Source organism: Cyanistes caeruleus, chromosome 1, assembly GCF_971803275.1.
Source record: "Cyanistes caeruleus chromosome 1, bCyaCae1.hap1.1, whole genome shotgun sequence".
NCBI classification, from domain to species: domain Eukaryota; kingdom Metazoa; phylum Chordata; class Aves; order Passeriformes; family Paridae; genus Cyanistes; species Cyanistes caeruleus.
In genome coordinates this window covers 105,514,102-105,531,657 of record NC_141701.1, presented here as the reverse complement: position 1 = coordinate 105,531,657, position 17,556 = coordinate 105,514,102, and the positions used below count along the sequence as shown (strand labels likewise).

Genomic DNA, 17,556 nt, shown 5'->3' with positions numbered 1-17,556 from the left:
CTTATAGCCTGGGAATCTGAAATGCCTCTCCCACGCAGATCATCCCCAAGCACTAACGACGAGCAACAGTACTCCGCACCATCAGGTCAAAAATCTAATGCAAGCATGGGCTTTGACTGCAACACGAGTTTTTCCTCCTCAGGCACCACTGTGGTTTGAAGCCCTCAGACAGACTGATCCAGTGCTTAGCAGTTACAGCCTGTCTCCCTCCCTCCCTCTCTCCCTCCCCAGCCCCCTCCTTTTATCTGCTAATGCACAGGGATAGACAAGCAAAAAAATCCCTTCAAACAAGGTTATGGGAGAGAGAGGAACTCTATCACATACGGTATTTGCCTAACACTAGTGACTAAACTTGAGAGGTTTATGTTGTTTGAACTATATCCCTAGAGTGCTAACAAGAATTAAAATGTCATCTTAAGAGTTGTGGTGACCTTAAAACACAATGTTCTCCTAGGATTTCACATCAGCTATCAGAAAATAAAGCAGAAGGCAGTAGGTATGGAATTAAAAACCCCCAAAGGTGCAATTAAGCTTCATTTTGATGCATCCCAAAGATGTTCAAAATGACCAGCCTGGAGTCAGAAACAACCCATGCCCAGGTGTGCAAGAGTCCAAGCTTTCTCACAGATTTTTATGGAATATCTTAGTCTAGATCAAAGCATCCACCTTCAAGATGGGGAATGGGCACATCTCTTTGCCTAGACAGCCATATGCAATGGGATTTTCAGCTACACCAGTGCTAAGTAAATACAGATGAATGATATGAGACCCTGGGGAAGTGACATAGCAGCAAAATACCTTCCTCAATGAAAAAAAAAAAATCAAAATCATTCTTGGCATTTTCATCACTGCTGAACAAAAATAAGTATTGCAATAAGAGCTAACAGTTATCTCTTTTTTGCATACCTTAGAAAAATGCTTTTTTTTCTAAGCCCAGTTCCATAGGATGCCTGGGGCCATCATTTTAATAAAAGATGACCCAAACACCCCTGGGAAACACAGGGAAGAGTGACTTATATCTGTGTTTTCAGAAAAAGCAATAACTCAAGCTTAATGAGGGGTCCCTCCTGCATTTGTGATACATCGGGTTAAACACCCAAAACAACACAGAGGAGCTTTACACACATCAACAGACACTCTCCCTGTATTGATGCACTGAATTCTATGTTTTCTATATTTTTTTTTTTATTTTTTTAATTTATATTGATGAAGCAGTTTTTCAAAACACTGACAATTCTTTTTTTGGCATCAACTCTGAGGCAACCTTGATTCCTTTAACCGTACACATACACACCTTTCTGCCACAACTTGCAAGGCAAAAGCAAAGCTGACCAGTTAAACCATACCTAAATAAATTGACCAAATCTAAAAATTTACACTCTCAGCCTGAGATTCCCAGGCAGAAATGTGACTTCTCAGCAGTTCCTAATGCTGGGAAATGAAGCTGTGTGTTAAGTTCTAAAACAAACATAAACACAAGACACTAAGAATGGATCCCTAAAATGCAGACAGCTTAATACAATGTTTGCACATAGTTTGATTACTATAAAATACCTGATACACTTTACCAGCTCAGGCACAGGGTGAAAATAAAGTTTTTTTTCTAAACCTTTTTCTTCCCGTGTCTGCCATTTCTCCTAGGTATTTTCACAAACCAGATAAGATGACTACAGTCTCTGAGAGGGTTAAGCAGAGACAACCATGAGCTCCATGCAGCAAAGCTCCCAGTCATGACAAAACATGGACAATGCTGAGCTGAATTCATGGCTGTTGTAACTGAAGTAACCCCAGAGGGTTGCAGAGGGACAGATTTGCACACACGCTTCCCTCCCCTTTCTAAATATACTGTTTCTGCTTTACAGAATCAAAAGCAGAGTCCCAACAGGCAAAGGAATCAACTTCTAACACATGCCCCACAATGGTGAAAAAGGAAACTCTCCATGCTCTTAATGTACTCACAGGTTTCATAAACAAATAGGAAAGCTTTTGAATTAAACGTATTTTAAAAAGCCTTAAAAGAAGAAGAAACCAATTTTAAAAAAAGAGAAAAGGTACATGAAGGGTAGGAAAAGCAATGACTTTTTTGTGCTGAACACAGTGATGGACGATGAGCAACTCGTGTTTTCTTGGCTCAGGGTCTGAACTGGCGTTTGACAAGCCACCGTAATAACGTACCTGTCATTATTATACCGACACCACAAATACCGGTGACTTCATGTGGCACCTCAGACTTTTGTGCCTGCGATATTCTGCTCCATGTGGCTTGCTTTCCTTGTCAAACACAGGGGTGATCTGAAATACCCCGAAGAACACAGCATCCTTCCACAGACTAACCTCAATTAGGCTAAAAAAACCACCCAAGGCAATGCAAACAGCTAACTAGTTTGTCCGGCGCCTGAGACCGTTTGGAAGAACGCATCTCACTACACGTGAAACAAAACCCAGGAACCCTCCACGCTATTTACAGTCGCTACTAATTGCCTTTTGCCATTCCTCGACACCGTTAATTGCTCCGTGCCCAGGCTGAAATAAGCAGGATGAAGTACACGGATCTACTTACAGAGATCCCGTAGCTCCATCGTTCCCGACGACAAATTCACCTCCCACACGGCAGCGAGCGAATGACTTAATGCAGCCTCTTGCGGGCGGCACCGTGCGCACGGGCAGCGGCAGATGCTCGGCGGCGGGGCTGGCGGCGGGGCTGGCGGCGGGGCTCTCGGTGGGGCTCTCGGTGGGGCTCTCGGTGGGGCTCTCGGCGGGGCTCTCGGAGGGGCTCTCGGTGGGGCTCTCGGAGGGGCTCTCGGTGGGGCTCTCGGCGGGGCTCTCGGAGGGGACCCGCTCCCGGCGCGGCCATGGGAGTGCTCCGCGCTGCCCCGCGGCCGCGCACCTCGGCCCGCGCCCCGGGCAGCGCGCCCAGCTCCGCTTATGTGCGGGGCGCCCGTCGGGCTCCCATTGGCACGGGCGGGCGGCGGCAGCCAATGGCAGCCCACTCCCGCGGCAGGGAAACTCCTGCCCGCTGATTTAGCATCTCGGGAGAGCCTAGCGCCGAGGAAGAGCGCCGCTTCCCTCGCATCCTGCCATCGCACGGCGGGGATGAGCAGACCAGAGATGCCCGTCTCCGGGGCTCCCCCCTCCCCGCCCGCTCGGTTTGTCCCGGAGCCCGGCGCTCACCCCGAGGAAGCGCTGATGGGGACCCGGCACCCGCGTCCACCTTGGCGGGGATCGCGGGGGAGAGCGCCGGAGCTCCACAATTACTCGCTCCATCGCCATGGAAACAGCCTGGATGCAGCGGGCTGGATTTGTGTAGCACATCTGCTGCCAGGCTCATAATCAACTGCAATCTCATCTTTTTTCCCTCTGCTCTGGCTGCTTATTTGATTGTGAGTTTGCTCTCTCTTTTCATACGTGCTGGGAAAGTCCACACAGACAGAGCCGTGTACATGTTGACTTTCTCTCCCTGTGCAAACACGGCACGACACACGTAGGTGTGTGCACATACCCCAGGAGCATTCACTTGTATGCATGCATGTATATGCTAGGGACTTACAGTCTCTGTGTTCCCAAATCACACAATCATAGAATAGTTAAAGACTGATCACCTAGTTCCAACCCCCCTTTTTATGAGGGGGTGGGGGGGTGGTTAGGTAAAGTTATTAAAGGTAATAGCTTTTATGAGTGCTGGTTGCTTGAAGTCCCATCCAACCTGGCCTTGAACACTGCCAGGGATGGGGCATCCACTGCCTCCCTGGCAATGTGTCCCAGTGCCTCATCACCTTCACAGTAAAGAATTTCTACCTAATATCTTATCTAAACCAACCCCCTTTCACTTAAAGGCTATTACACCTTTGTCCTGTCACTCTGTGCCCTTAGAAAAAGTCCCTCTCCAGCTAGGGAAGGTGCTCTAAGTTTTCCCTGAAGCAATTCCTTCTCCAGGCTGAACGACTACAACTCTCTCAAAGCCTGTTTTCATAGGAGAGATGCTCTAGCCCCTTGGTCATCTTCCCTCTTTTGGGCTTGCTCCAACAAATAATACACCTTATTCCAAGTTTAAGTAACTGACCAGCAGAAGACAAGTCTACTGTCAAAATACTGTATTTTGCTTTCCAGTCCCATATATTGTATCCCTCCAAAACAAGGTGAAAATCTGAGACAGCTATTAGGAAACCCCCAAAAACACATCTGGCACCTACAGACAGTGACCTGAATCTTTATACAACTAATTCTACACTGGGTATCTCCTGTCCTGTTCATGGCCTGATGAAACTCACCCCTAAGAAATCTTTATGCCCAAAGGGTTGCTAGTTGCTGATGAAAACTCTGTCCTGACCTCTGACAATATAAGGAAGAAGAGATCATTAGAGGAAAGGAGGCAACAGTGAAGAGAGAGAAAAAAGATTCCTAAACCAACAATGCACTAAGTAAAGGAAGTTTGGCAGTTAGGGGAATTTTCTGGCTGCTCCTCAGACTTTCTCTGGGACAACTGAAAAAAAAATATCTTTCATCCTTTCTATGTTTCCTTTACTGAAACCGAAAAATGAGGAGAAAAGTCAAGTTCATATTAAAAAGATAACCTCAGACAAACCATGAGACACTGACATACTATTATTATGGTGTTAAGAAAGAATTTCAGAGGGAAAAAAATAAGGATACATTCCTTTTCATTCCTTTTTCAGGAACCCTTACTTGCATTTTTTTGACCAAAAGAAGAAGAAGAATAAAAAAATGAAAACCCTTCTTAAAAAAGCTCCATGTTTCTATATTGCACTAATAACATCATTCTGCTCCATTTGCCATGGTAAATAGGGGCATTTTAAAATGCACCATGACAGAGCCTTGTAGGTAGAGTCATCTCCTTGTACAATGAAGGCCACTCCCTGTTACATGTCTTCTACCTGAGTCTAATCCAGAGTCCAGAAAGGTCTTCCAAGCCTTAAGAGAGAAGCCATAAGAGAGAGCTACTCCAAAGATTTGTCTTTTCAGGGCATCTGTGAAGCAATTATAATTCTTGACATAGAAATGAGCTTCTGAGAGAACTGTGTTTGTAATGGCTGAGGATGCCATAAGGGTCTGGCAATGCCGTACTTCCAGCTTTTCATTTGCCTCTGGAACAGCACCATCACTGTAAGGATTACCCTAAGCTTGCCAGCTTGGAGTCATTCTTTCAGTTCTGAAATATTAAATTGTGGAAAGATATTCAGTGCGCATTTTAAGGGAATGAGGGCTAATTAAAAAGCCTAGATTCCCTGACAGAACTTGCTGTGAAAAAAAGCAATTTATCCAGTTCCATTCCTCTCCCATTCCTCTCCCATCCCTCCTTCCCCCTAAATGACACAGGGGGGAGGGTGGTCTGGGAGTGTGGGGCATTCTCTGTCATTTGTCTGTGAATGGTAACACCCTTCAGGAGTTCCAAGGTTATTTTTGCTAGCTGTTATTGCCACAACATGGACCGGAAGCATTGTCAATATGTAGAGCTTAAAATAGTCATGCAAACCAGCAGGTTTAAATTCTACTGGACAGCAAAAAACCAAATGGCACATTCCTAGGAAGCCTCTGCAATTAATATTTTTTTTAGCCAATATTAAATTGAAGAGGTTCCTAATGAAATAAACAGTTCCTTTCTGTTATGTGATACTCAAGAGTTCAAAACTCTCCATTAGGCTGTGCTTTGTTAAACAAAGCCCCACTGCAATCAAAAATAACTATTAGCAGTGCAACTTTGATGTATCTGGAGAAATTTTCCCTTGGCCCAGTTTCCAAAACTCCCATCTGTATTTCACATGCTGACAGGGAGAAGATTGTGTCCCAGATTAGGGCAACCAGTCAAGAACCCAGAAAGACCCATTTTTAAGGTCTTTTCTTTCATAGGAAAGGAGCAGAAATGACATCTGCTTCTGACGATACCAAGCCACTAGATTTAAGGTTATGAAATCTCACCTTTGTCACTTTCTTTTCTTAGTAATCTCCCCTGAAAATTGCATTTCTGTTCCTCACAAGGTTGTGTTGTGAGAATAAATACACTAAGAGTTTCATTGCAATCTAAAGCAGGACAGGACACAGATACCTAAGAAAGCTTTTAAGGGAGATCAGAAATTCAAGGCTAGAAAAATCCAGGCATTTCAAAGCAGCATAATAAATAAGATTTGTGAAAAAATCTTCTAAGATAGCAGGATAAAATGATGCTGTTCAACTAAAAGGATAAAAGATTTCCATGAAGGCTTCACACCAAAGCTGCTACTTGTCAATCCGACAGCAGCTCCTGCCAGTATGCTGTCATGGGCTAAGACCTGTTTGTGTGTGGGAGCTGAGGAACAATCAGTGATGATATAATGCTTACTCATCCTTCTAGATCGTGGGTTTTTCTTTTTTTAGCCTAGATACCTAAAGGGGAAGATGGTTAACCCGCTAACAGTTCCTCAGTCATAGACTTGGTGGTTGGCTCCCAGTGACTCCTCTTTCAGTGCCATAATTTACCTGTTATTTCTGAGTAAACTTTCAAGCCCTTTCAAAAGTCCATTTGTAAAAGCAGCTAATTTACACCAGGAACAGCTAGTCCTATTGGTTCATTCCAAGAAGACCTACACACTTCCCTTTCACATCTGTATTCTTGAAGTGTCAATTAGGACCTATCTGTAGATAACACATACAAGTATTTCAGAGACTTCAAAGGCCATATTTCAATTTAGTTTGGTTTCTTAATATCAGAAAAGAATCTTAGTATCAGAAAACCTCATAACTCTTTTATCAGGAGCCCCTACACTTTATTTCAAATGAGCAGCTTTGAGGGTTTGGTTGTTTGTTTTTTCAACAACTACTTCATCAGAAAGAAGTTTTTCCATAGTAACACATAAACACAAATTAAAATAAAAATGCTGGGCCAGAGCATAAAGAGACATCTATCTTTTCTGCCATTTAAGACAGCTTGACTACAAACCACAAAGCTTATCTGACTAGGAACACCCAAGTGATATATAAGCTGCTGAAAACAGTCAGTAACACAGCTTTGCAAATCAGATTAGATGTGACCTTCAGAGGTGATCTGCCACCACAGCACCCAGAAGGTCTGTATGAATTACAGAACCACAGAACCTTTCATTCTACAGAGCATTTCCACCATCCAAGCACCAATGAGCGCGTTCAGTGTTCACTACCTTCCCCTGCGCTTTGACCACAGGGAGCGTGCAAGTTCCTTCCTGCACCACCAGGTAGGTTGCCTGCATTTTGAGGATGCATACACATGTTAAAAGACTTCAAGATACAGAGCTGTGACTTAAAGAAAATCTCTTAAAGAAAATTTGTCTTATACAAATTAAATTAGAGCTTTATAGAATTTCATACAGAAGCCCTGGACATTTACAACAGTAGTCTCGCTGATGACTGTCTAGTGGTGTTGAATTTGCAATTCTTCTTCATCTTCCCTGACAACTGAAGCTCCTCAGCTAAGCCAAAGACAGCCTACAGACAATCCTGAAATTGGCTACAGGAACTGACATGAATATTTCTCAGTTTTCTTATTGCTAAATGATTGCACGTAGTCTGAGCAGTAAAAGGAGACTTCTTAGTCTAGACAACATCACTGTAGGTGCCATTTGCACCTCCAATGTTAACTCCAAGATCTAAAATGCCTTGTCTTTGATACAGAAACAAAAAAATCCACATCTTAGAAAAACAAAACCCAAAAAAACAACTAAACAAAAAGAAGAAAGGCACCACAACTGCACATAAGAAACCTAGTCTGAAAAAGGAAGAAAGAGAAACTGGGTTGCTTAGGGGAAGACAATTCTGTCACAATGAACAAATTTGGAGTTGCATAGTTTTTGATACATACACAAAGAAAAAAAATAGAAATTATTTTTCCAACCTTGACAGTGGATACAGCAGCTAAACAACCTCAAGTGATGTTTAGGTTTGGCTGAATTGTCATATACAATCATAGTTTGTCTCTGGATAGCTATCATATTAAAAAAGCCCTTAAAATACACAAGCCCCTGCAGCTGTCTGCAACCTTTAAGTCTTGCCATTTCAAACATACTTTGCAGTCATATAGCATGAGAGGGCACTGAAGAATTTCAAATCAATTATAATAAATCCAGACAGTAGACAGCAGAAGGTTTCACAGTATACATCATCAGCTTCAGGATTCCTCACATAGCACTCTTAAATACACAACTGCAAGAGGCTCAGGAATCACCTTGTGAGCTTTAAAATTTTCAGTACATTCAGACCATATGAGCACTGTCTGCCCAATCTATCCCATATTCTTCATCCACTGTTTGGGTTAGGATTTTTCATGCTCCCTCCATTGACCACATTGTTTGAAGACATATCGCAATTTTGTATCAAACCCCTTTGGAACATACTGAGAGCATTTTCAGTCATGTCATTGTAATCTCAGTTCTCTCATTCAATCACTCTGTCTGGAGTACACATGGCCAGGACAGAACAATTTCACGTCGCTTCAGCATTTTACCTTCCATCTTTAGCTACTTCTCCAGCTTGTGCTTTGCACAGGCTGCCAAACAAGCAGCAGCAGCCAGGTTTATCTTCTATCCAAACAGTCTAAGACTTTCTTTTAATGCTTGGTTCTCCATAGGATGGGCACTATGGAATGTACATCGTACTAACACTGTTGAAACAAATTATGCCCTGTAGGTGCTCTGTCTTGCCTCTCTTACAGGCATGCATGCTCCCCCTGCATCTTATTCATTAAACTGCACTGCAGTTTTCTTCTTCTGGAAGATGGTAGTTAAATCTCAATCATATGGCAACAGAATGATTTCTTCAGCTTTTCTGATTTTAGCAAAACCAAAGAGCAATTGGATGGACAAAATAAAGGGAAAAGTCATCAGTCTCAGTTATCTGAACTCTGTCTGACGCTGTCACAGTTCACTGTTTAAATAAAGATGCATGGTTTTTTTAATATGTTAATTGCATAAATAGGTACTTAGGAACTACTTAAACAGAAGATTATTTACCCCATTGACTAGAGAAACCCATGTGTCAGCACATCTGCTGCACAGGAAGATTAAATCTGTTCACACAAAACTCATGCTCTCCCTTGCTAATGGAGAAGAGATTAGTAGTGTGAGACCTGAAGCAGGAGCTTTGGGTTTTACCCAACAGACCCTTAAGACTGTCACAATGAGGAACATCTCTGGATCTCTAAAACTCAGTATTTACTTGCCTAGGCATTCTAGAAAAAGAAATGGGATTTTTATTGAGAAGAGTTTTCTAAATGTGCGTTTTGATTTTAAAAGCTTCTGCTGTACCTTATTTAAGAGTAAGAATCAAACACCCAGCAGCCTTAAGAGGGAGCTGTATTGCTGTGTGCCTTTTAGGCCCGATGGACAATGCTAGTTGAGGATGTTTAGAAAGAATATACTGAAAACAACTCAGTTAAAGAATAATCTTTGCCTTGGTTCACCTTCCCAGGTGCTGCTGAAGGACCTCCAGACTATGATTTTAATAGCTGTTGATGAAGGCCAATCCATGTTTTTCACATCCCCTTAGCACTGCTTTTGCATCCCAGGCTTGCATGGAAGGGTAAGTGTCAGAAGGTCCTGGTGGTGCAGAAGGGGATTGCCAAGACTACAGCTTATGAGAAGAACAGAAAACATGGGTCCAGTGTCCAGGTCCAGCAAGCACACAACAAATTTTTCTGAGAAGAATGTATTCTGTCTGCTTCCACCTCATGCAGGAATGAAAGCCAAATGAATGTTCACATAAGCTGAATGAACAGTTAGGGCTGTTTACCATAGAGTTATTGCAAGAATACACTTAACTCCAGCTAGAAAAGGGCAATACCCTCCATCCACACCCTCATAAGGCAATTCAGAGTGCACAAAATGAGCTACTGATGCTTCCATTCTGTGTCAGCCTCTGGCAGCAGGCATCTGTTCCTGAGGATTTCAACGTCTCCCTGAGCTGGGCTTTGCAAACATCCCCTCCTCAGAGACACTAACAGCCACTTTTTCAATCCATGTACATGGAAATGTGCAGCCAAATATACATACCCCAAACACGTGTCTCATGCACAACAGAAGCGTGCCCACACACGCCCATTCACAGCCAAATGTAGTATAAATAATCTCGCTATATAAATAGGCTTGCTTAAATGAAGTCTCTTGCTTAAATAAGGCTGGCATAAATACTCTTTCTTTATACTGCCTGTTTCATATCACATTTAAGTCTGGAAAGTGGCAGCTCTGTTGGAATGACCAGAAAAAACTCCACTCAAAGTCAACAGATAAAATGGACAGGTGAGCTCAGCATTGTGATATCACTGGTGAAGATTTCGTGAAAAGAATAAAAAGCAGGTAAGTTCTTTTTATGAGTGAGTGTCTCTGATGTCAAGATAGATAAATATTAGTAAGACAAGCAATAAGGTAATTGCAAACAATCAGAGGAGATCCTCAAGCACTGAAACAGCAGCCCACACAAAACTGAAGTAATAAAAATAAACCTTGAATTCTCAGCTAAAAAAAGAAGAGAGAGAAAAAAAAAAAGAAAAAAGTATTCAAAAAGGAAAAGTAACTTTTCCATCTTTCTTGGCATCTTTGGAAAGACACCAGATGACTGTCCATACTCCTCACTGTGCTCATGTCTGTGTTCATCAATATGGCTTTATGGACATTTTCTGTCTTATCCTTTTCAAAACATTTCAAGAAGCTGTTAAGACTGGTTTCTCTGAAGATGGGTAGGAAGGACCGGCTGTCAGAAAGGACTCTCTGAACCTCCCTGCAGCAACCCCGCTTCACATTCAGCCCACACACCAGGCCCTGCTCTATCAGCGTTCTGGCTCACTTTGTCAGGGCTGTTGCATTTTCTCAGAACTTCCTTCCCGCTAATGAGCCTCTCTCTAATTGATCTTCAGAGTACATATTTCTTCAGACTCCATCATCCACGAGCTAAAGATGCTGTCAATACTGCCGCATGCAATTGCCATCGCAGAGACAAGTCCCGCCTTGCACTCTCTTCGCTGAACCCTCTGCTCTTTGCACATGGTAGGTGGAATGATTACTTCATCTTCCAAGTGAAGAGACAAATTTATAAAGGTCAAGCAATGCAGAGGCAGTTGCAACAGCGCGTACAAACTCTGAGTTTTCCTCACTCTTCATTACCCAGCCTCAGAAACACAAACATATCTACAGTGCTAAGCCAGTAGTATTTCTACCTGTTACATTACTGATTTGTTCAGGGTTGGACGGTTTTCATTCCATTAATGCTTTTCTTTAAAAACACTTCAGACTCAGTTTTTAAAAAAAATAAAAAATAGATGTTTAAAAAGATTTCAGTCTTCCTTAATCATGCAGGGATATATTTTCAAAGCAGAATGTCGGGAGTATTCCACGTGACTCCCATTCATGTTAAAATTAGAGTCACCAGAATAAACCCCATATGCTGCTTTGAAAAGGTATTGCAATGTGTCCAAGGAAAATTTTTGCAGCTTAATGCTGCTTGTACAATTTTTGCCTGCTTTTCTTCTGATTTATAAATAGATTTTTAACATCCTTTTTTTTTTTTTTTTTTTTTTTTTTTTTAAATAACACTTTGTACTATCTGGAAAAACAGAGAGAAGGGATTTGCTGGTTTTTTTGGTTTCTCTGCAGCCGTTTTATTTTAAATTTATCAGTTTAATCAGAATAGCTTTGCTTTGTAGGATGTGAAGCTTTTGGAAGCTTTTTAATAACTATTTTTTTATTACTGCCATTGTAGACAATATTTCTACCCGAGCCACAGCTTGCAGTGAGGTCTGACTGCCTTCCACGTATGAGCTGTTGTCCTGTCAAGTGGTGCTCAACATTTCTGTGCTAACCAGAAACTAATTTTCACATCTGGACAGCGGAGAACTTTTTTCCAGAGAGGCGGAGGCACGGTGTCTCCTTGGCAATAACAGGACTGCTGCTTTGTGCTGGAGCCAGGGCACCACGAACATACAGGTTTCTATATTCAAGGCCTTACTTTCTGCCCCATACAGAGCATCTCTAACACCTCTGGCAGCCACAGAAGCCCACCCCCACAAAGCCAGCTGCAGTGATATTCTAATTGTGGGCACAGTGTGCCCCAGTTTGCCTTGGTGAGCATTGCCAATGCTGTGTTCACGTATGCACATACTGGCAAATACTGCTTCATTATTAAATTTGCCATTTATGACTGCAGTCTTTCTGGTCATTTCAAGAGAGTGGGAAAAAAGAAATTTCTGGCAGCTCCGGTTCTCTTGTAATTGCTCCCAAATTTTTACTGCTTCTACTGTGCATGGGAGATTGGGCACAAAAAGACAGTGTGAATGGCATCTCTTCAGTTTATCCTCATCCTTCTCATTACTGTCTCAAATTGCCAAGCATTTTCATTTCAGCCATTTACACCAAAAGTATAGCAAACACTGCATCTAACCACTTCATTACTTTAACCTCTAAGAGCTGCAAACAAAGGGTAAATATTTTGTTTAAACGTGGAAGATGCTTCCAACATGAAGGAAAAGAAACCTCTCCTTGCTAACAGAATTGTGTATCAGGATATGAGAAAAGAAACCAAGATATGTATAACCTGCCATCAAAGCACTGACAAGTGAGGTGTGGGCTAAGTTCCCATCTCTACCACTAACATTTCAGGCAACATGCAGGAAGACATCATTTATGCATTCTTGTTATCCTACTAAAAATCACTTAACATCACCTCTCTGTTCTCCTTTTTTTACCCTTTGTATATTCTGTCAATATAAATGGTCTTCTTTGGTCATAAACCTGTGCCTAAAAGAAATACCTGAAACTTGAAATGACAGCTTGCACCTGAAGCTAGCACCTGTAAAGCAATGGAGTTTTAGTGAAAACAAAGTTTTTTGGACAAGACAATCATTTACAAAAAACCCCAAACAGCCAGACACAAAACAGCAAGCATCCCCAAAACTAGCCAAACATGGCTCTGCAACTTCTACACATATGGCCTGATTTAAGTATTAAGGTTCAAATGAGCTGATGAGTTACTGTGGTTAGAGATGTTACCATGTCAGACGTGCTGTGGTATGGCCAGTGGTAAATGTTTGGTAAAACACACTTTTGTAAATGTTGGAAAAATAATTTTGGAGAAATGCTTTCAACATCACATTTCTGAAGGGGTTTGAATGCCCCTGAGTAATAACAGCTTTGCTGTCAGAGCTAAGACAAGTTAAGACTGCTTTAAAGGGCTCAGCGCAGTTAATAGGGAAAGCCTGACTTCTTAAAGTGGCTACGGAATCCATCAAAAGGATCTTTTACTCTTTATTTAACGTTAGGAAAAAATTATGAGTTTGGCTGATGCTACATCTGAATTTGTTTCAGTGATGATTAATGATATGAATTACTATTTTTTCCTATTGGATAAGATATCCTACTGCATGAGAAGGTAGTTTTTACCCATAAAACTACAGAATAATTCAGGTTGCTAGACAGTTCTAGGCATCAAGTCCTGCAGACACAGCAGAACTAATTTCATACTTAATTTGGGTTCCTCAGGGCAACTCTGGTCAAGTTTTGTTTTTCTCCAAGGATAAAGATTTCATAATTTCTCCATGCAACTTGTTCAAGAGCTGCATCAGTATGAGTAGTCAGGAGTATTTTATCCTTACATCCTAATAGTTTCCTTCATTGCAACTTCTTTCTCTATGCGCTTCTGAAAAGAGTGTACATCTCCTCCTCAACCTTGTTCAAACAGTGGCAGAAGGTAAAACTGGATCCACCCTGGATCCAGCCCTTTCCAGGATGAACAAATCTGGTTTCTTCACACTCCCTTTGAACATCACACGCTCCAACCTCTTAATCATCTTGGTAGCCTTTTGCTGGACTGGCTCCATTTCTAGGCTCTCATTTCCCATTTCTAGGGCACAAAACTGGACACAGTCTTCCAGTTGCTGCCTCATAAAGGCCAAGCTGGGGGAAATAATCCCTTCCTCTGCCATGCTAGCTGTGCTTTAGCTAATGCAACCCAGTGTAAAGTTAGTCCACAGCACACAAGGGTGCACTGGTGATTCTTGCTACTCATCAGCCCAGAGATGGTCTTACAAGAAAGTAACTACAATGATATTTGTAAAACATGAAATTTGCCTTTCTGAATCCTCAATTTGCTTTGCCAGTCACCCATCCTCAGCTTTTAGTATCAAAGAAAATATCAGCAGAAATTAATATCAAAACCCTGGCCATTATAAAAATCAATCCAAGATAGTGAAGTGTTACTCTAGTACTAAAATCAAGAAGCGTAGAGAGGGAAATTAGAATCATCAAACTCTTTCAAATTATAATAACTAAAGCAAATTGAGCAGCTATGAAACATCCTGTTCTCTGGAGCTTAAAAGCAACAAGGCAATAAAACATTCTTAACTCATGCAAAGGTAAATAAGTTTTATGGAAATATTTTCTTTCTTTTCTCCTCAAGTAGAACACCAGTTTAAAGATTTTACACAGCAAAGGTCCATTTAGGCTGTGTATATAACTGAATCCATTTTCAAGCTGCACACATACAATACCTTTTACCTGAAGTTCATCTCCTAGATTGGTGGAGACAGTTCTTTTCTCTAAGTAAATTAAACTTTGAAGTCCACTGTGTGCAGAATTAGGCTAGATAAAATAACATCCTGTTCTCTGCCATCATTATTACAATGTTGTATTTATACCACTACTTCTGAGGTAAGACTTTTTTGTCCATATGGATCAATTTTTAGGAATAAGAAACACATGTGCACGTGTAATTTTGGCTTTACAGCTTTAACAGCAGCCTCCAGATTTCTACCTCTGCAGAAAATGCATAGCTGCCAGTAACACCCATCCTGTCTCCAAAAACTGGCTTCCAGTATTCTATGACCTGAAACGCTCTTTTCTGATGTCTTGACAGATGTGGCTGCCCACAGTAGTCAGCAGATGTCCTCGGCTAGAAAGTGAGAAAAGCCATTAAACACCCTCCTTAGGGCAGGTGGAAGTGGAATGAGGCATGCCATTGTTCCAAGGGAACAGGACAGGCAGAAAGAAAGTCTGGGGGAATAAATCCTGTTGGAGATTGGAGTACTGAACACAGAGAGAAGCTAATGGGAAACTTCACTTAAAATAGAGAAAAAATCCAGTAAGGTTGTTACATCCAGTCACTAGCTTTAAAAAAGAAGAAAAAAAAATTAAAAAAAATCACATATAGGCCTTAAAATTAAGAAGTATCAGTTATATGACAATCAGATCAAAAAAGAAAATCACTGGGAGGAAAACAGCCCCTTTAACAACTTCCAGATCCCTAGGGAAGGAAACAGTCCTTTAACAATTTCCAGAATCCTAGTTTACATAAAAATGAGCTCTTGGAAGGAATCTTAAAATCTTGACAGCTATGAGATTACATTCTTTATCTCACACATCTGATTTTACAAAAACAAGGATGTATCATTTTTCCACTTGATGACTTTAGAGATGTTATTTTCTCTATGAAGGGCTGGTCAATTGCTTCTGAAGGGGTTGACAATGTAAAAATGACATGATGAGATCTGTGGTTTCCTTTGGGCTCTTGGTTAAGTACAACAAAAAGTTCTATGTGGCATGTATTATTCAAGCAAAATAGACAGAACTGCAATTTTTAAGCTCTTGCTGCTGAGGTTCTCTTATCAGCAATACAACAAAGATCAATCAGTTTCCCTGAGACAGAAAACTGATGCTTGAAACCTGAAGACAAGTCTTCAGAGAAAAAAAAATTACCACAGAATTCAAAGCATGTGTGGAAGCTGTTTCTCCAGATACATTCACAGAAGTCTTTTAGAAGCAGACTTGAAATTGCTGATGCAAGGATTGGTTCCTGAGAATTTCAGTTCCATGGCCATGGCACAAATATCTTCAGCTGACATGGCAAGATCTTTAGTCATCCACACAAATGTCTTTTTCAAGGATTCTGATATTTGTTCCTTCACCTGTCCCTGATGTCTGGATAAATATACTTTCATGGTGTCAAATCTGCCTCCATTCCTGTGCTCAGCTTTTAAGGTGACACTCCTCACCGTTCATATTGCTTATCTGCTTACCATGACCAACATATAAAGGTAACTCAAGGAACTGGGATGGAACTTCCCAATAAATTACGTTTTAGTCATCAATAAATCCATAAAAATTTTTTGCATACTATTCAAATACACAGTGAAGAAGGGAAAGGGCAAAGGAAAAAGAGCCTTACCACTTTCAGAGGCACACACAACACCTTCCATCCCCCAGTAAGCTATTTAGCTCTCAGTGAAAAAGTGGAAGGATCCAAATTCGCATGTCTAAGTTTCACTACCATCCCAAATAACAATTGCCTCTGCTGTGGTCTCAAGGCCAAATACTCTGTGGGGCAAAACCTAACATTCCTTCAGAAAGTTAAACCCCTCAGCTCCTCCATTTTCCCTCTCATCCAGTATCTGGGAACTTGAGGACAGTTCACATTAGCACACCCAGGCCCAGTTTAACCTGTGGCCACCTAAAAAAGGTAACCTACAGAGAGAGCCAGCAGAGGCAAGTACCTGTGTTGGCCCAGTGTGCATGATGTGGATATCATAGGACTGAGGTAGCTTATGTGGGTGAGAGAGAGCCCATCTGCACCTCCTCTCCCTCTCCCTCATCCCTCCCATCTGCCTCTATCACAGCCAACCTTAATTTACACTGGTGCATCGGGTAGCAGGATCAGCTTGTCAGATGCTGGCCAGTTACCTCATGTGCTAAAAATAGAGACAGGCAGCAGCAGCGACTGACTGGCAAACGCCTCTTTAATGGTGACTGACATATTCAATCGAGACAATACGCAAGATGTAGGCTGCAAACAATGAAGGACATTTTTATAAGGACAGATGAGACAAAAATAAGCACCCTGGCTTTGCTTACGAGACGCACATGAAAGATTTCTGCTGCTCTTTTCAACCACGGTGCTATTTAGATTACAATTACTTAAAGCAAACCAACAATAATACAAGCTCTTCTGCTACTCCAAGAGTGGCTATAAAAATCTCATTGTCAGCTGCATCATCCATCATGATAACCCCATTTCAACTGAAACAAAATATCCCAGACATCACCTCTCCCCGCTTCCTTCCCTTTTTTATTTGCCTGTAATAAGGTCTATAGTCTGGGGAGCTCTCAGGCTGAATTCCATGCATTGTGATTCACAAAATGAAAATCTGGTATTATATGCCCACTGACATTCACATCAGCAGCAATTCATGCAGCAAAAAGCCATATGCCATGCACCTCTGATTTAACTGTACTACAAAAACATATCCTAGAAAGAATAAATAAAAATACAGAGACAAGAGTGGTTCCTGGGATCTGATTATTATCCTCACTTTTAGACAGGAATGACAGGGGCAATATCACAAAATATGCTGTTTTGGTGACAGTTCCAGTTAGGTTATATCATTTCCCTTCACTACTAACACACTCTACATGCAACAGAGGCATTTTTTTTCCAGTGCAAAAGGTTTCTGTGAAGTATAAAAAGAGCGGTTAGCACAGATAACCTACACTCTGTGTTCCTCCTCTGGTTATCGGGCTTTCCACTCAATAATCTCTTTGAAGCTTGATAAAGTTTATT

General features: G+C 41.5%; 1 protein-coding gene across 9 annotated transcripts in view; it reads right to left on the bottom strand.

The window, feature by feature from the left end:
* ELMO1 (engulfment and cell motility 1) overlaps positions 1-17,556 on the bottom strand; it is a 302,865-nt gene that overhangs the window by 78,636 nt on the left and 206,673 nt on the right. The window contains exons 1-2 of one of the 9 annotated variants that reach the window (XM_086847404.1): positions 2,739-2,902; positions 2,561-2,689 (exon numbers count right to left, since the gene is read on the bottom strand). The exons of the other annotated variants lie outside the window; for them this stretch is intronic. The gene's annotated coding sequence lies outside the window, so the exon portion shown is untranslated. Of the gene's footprint in view, positions 1-2,560; positions 2,690-2,738; positions 2,903-17,556 lie in introns of those variants that run through there. 9 annotated transcript variants of the gene reach the window in all.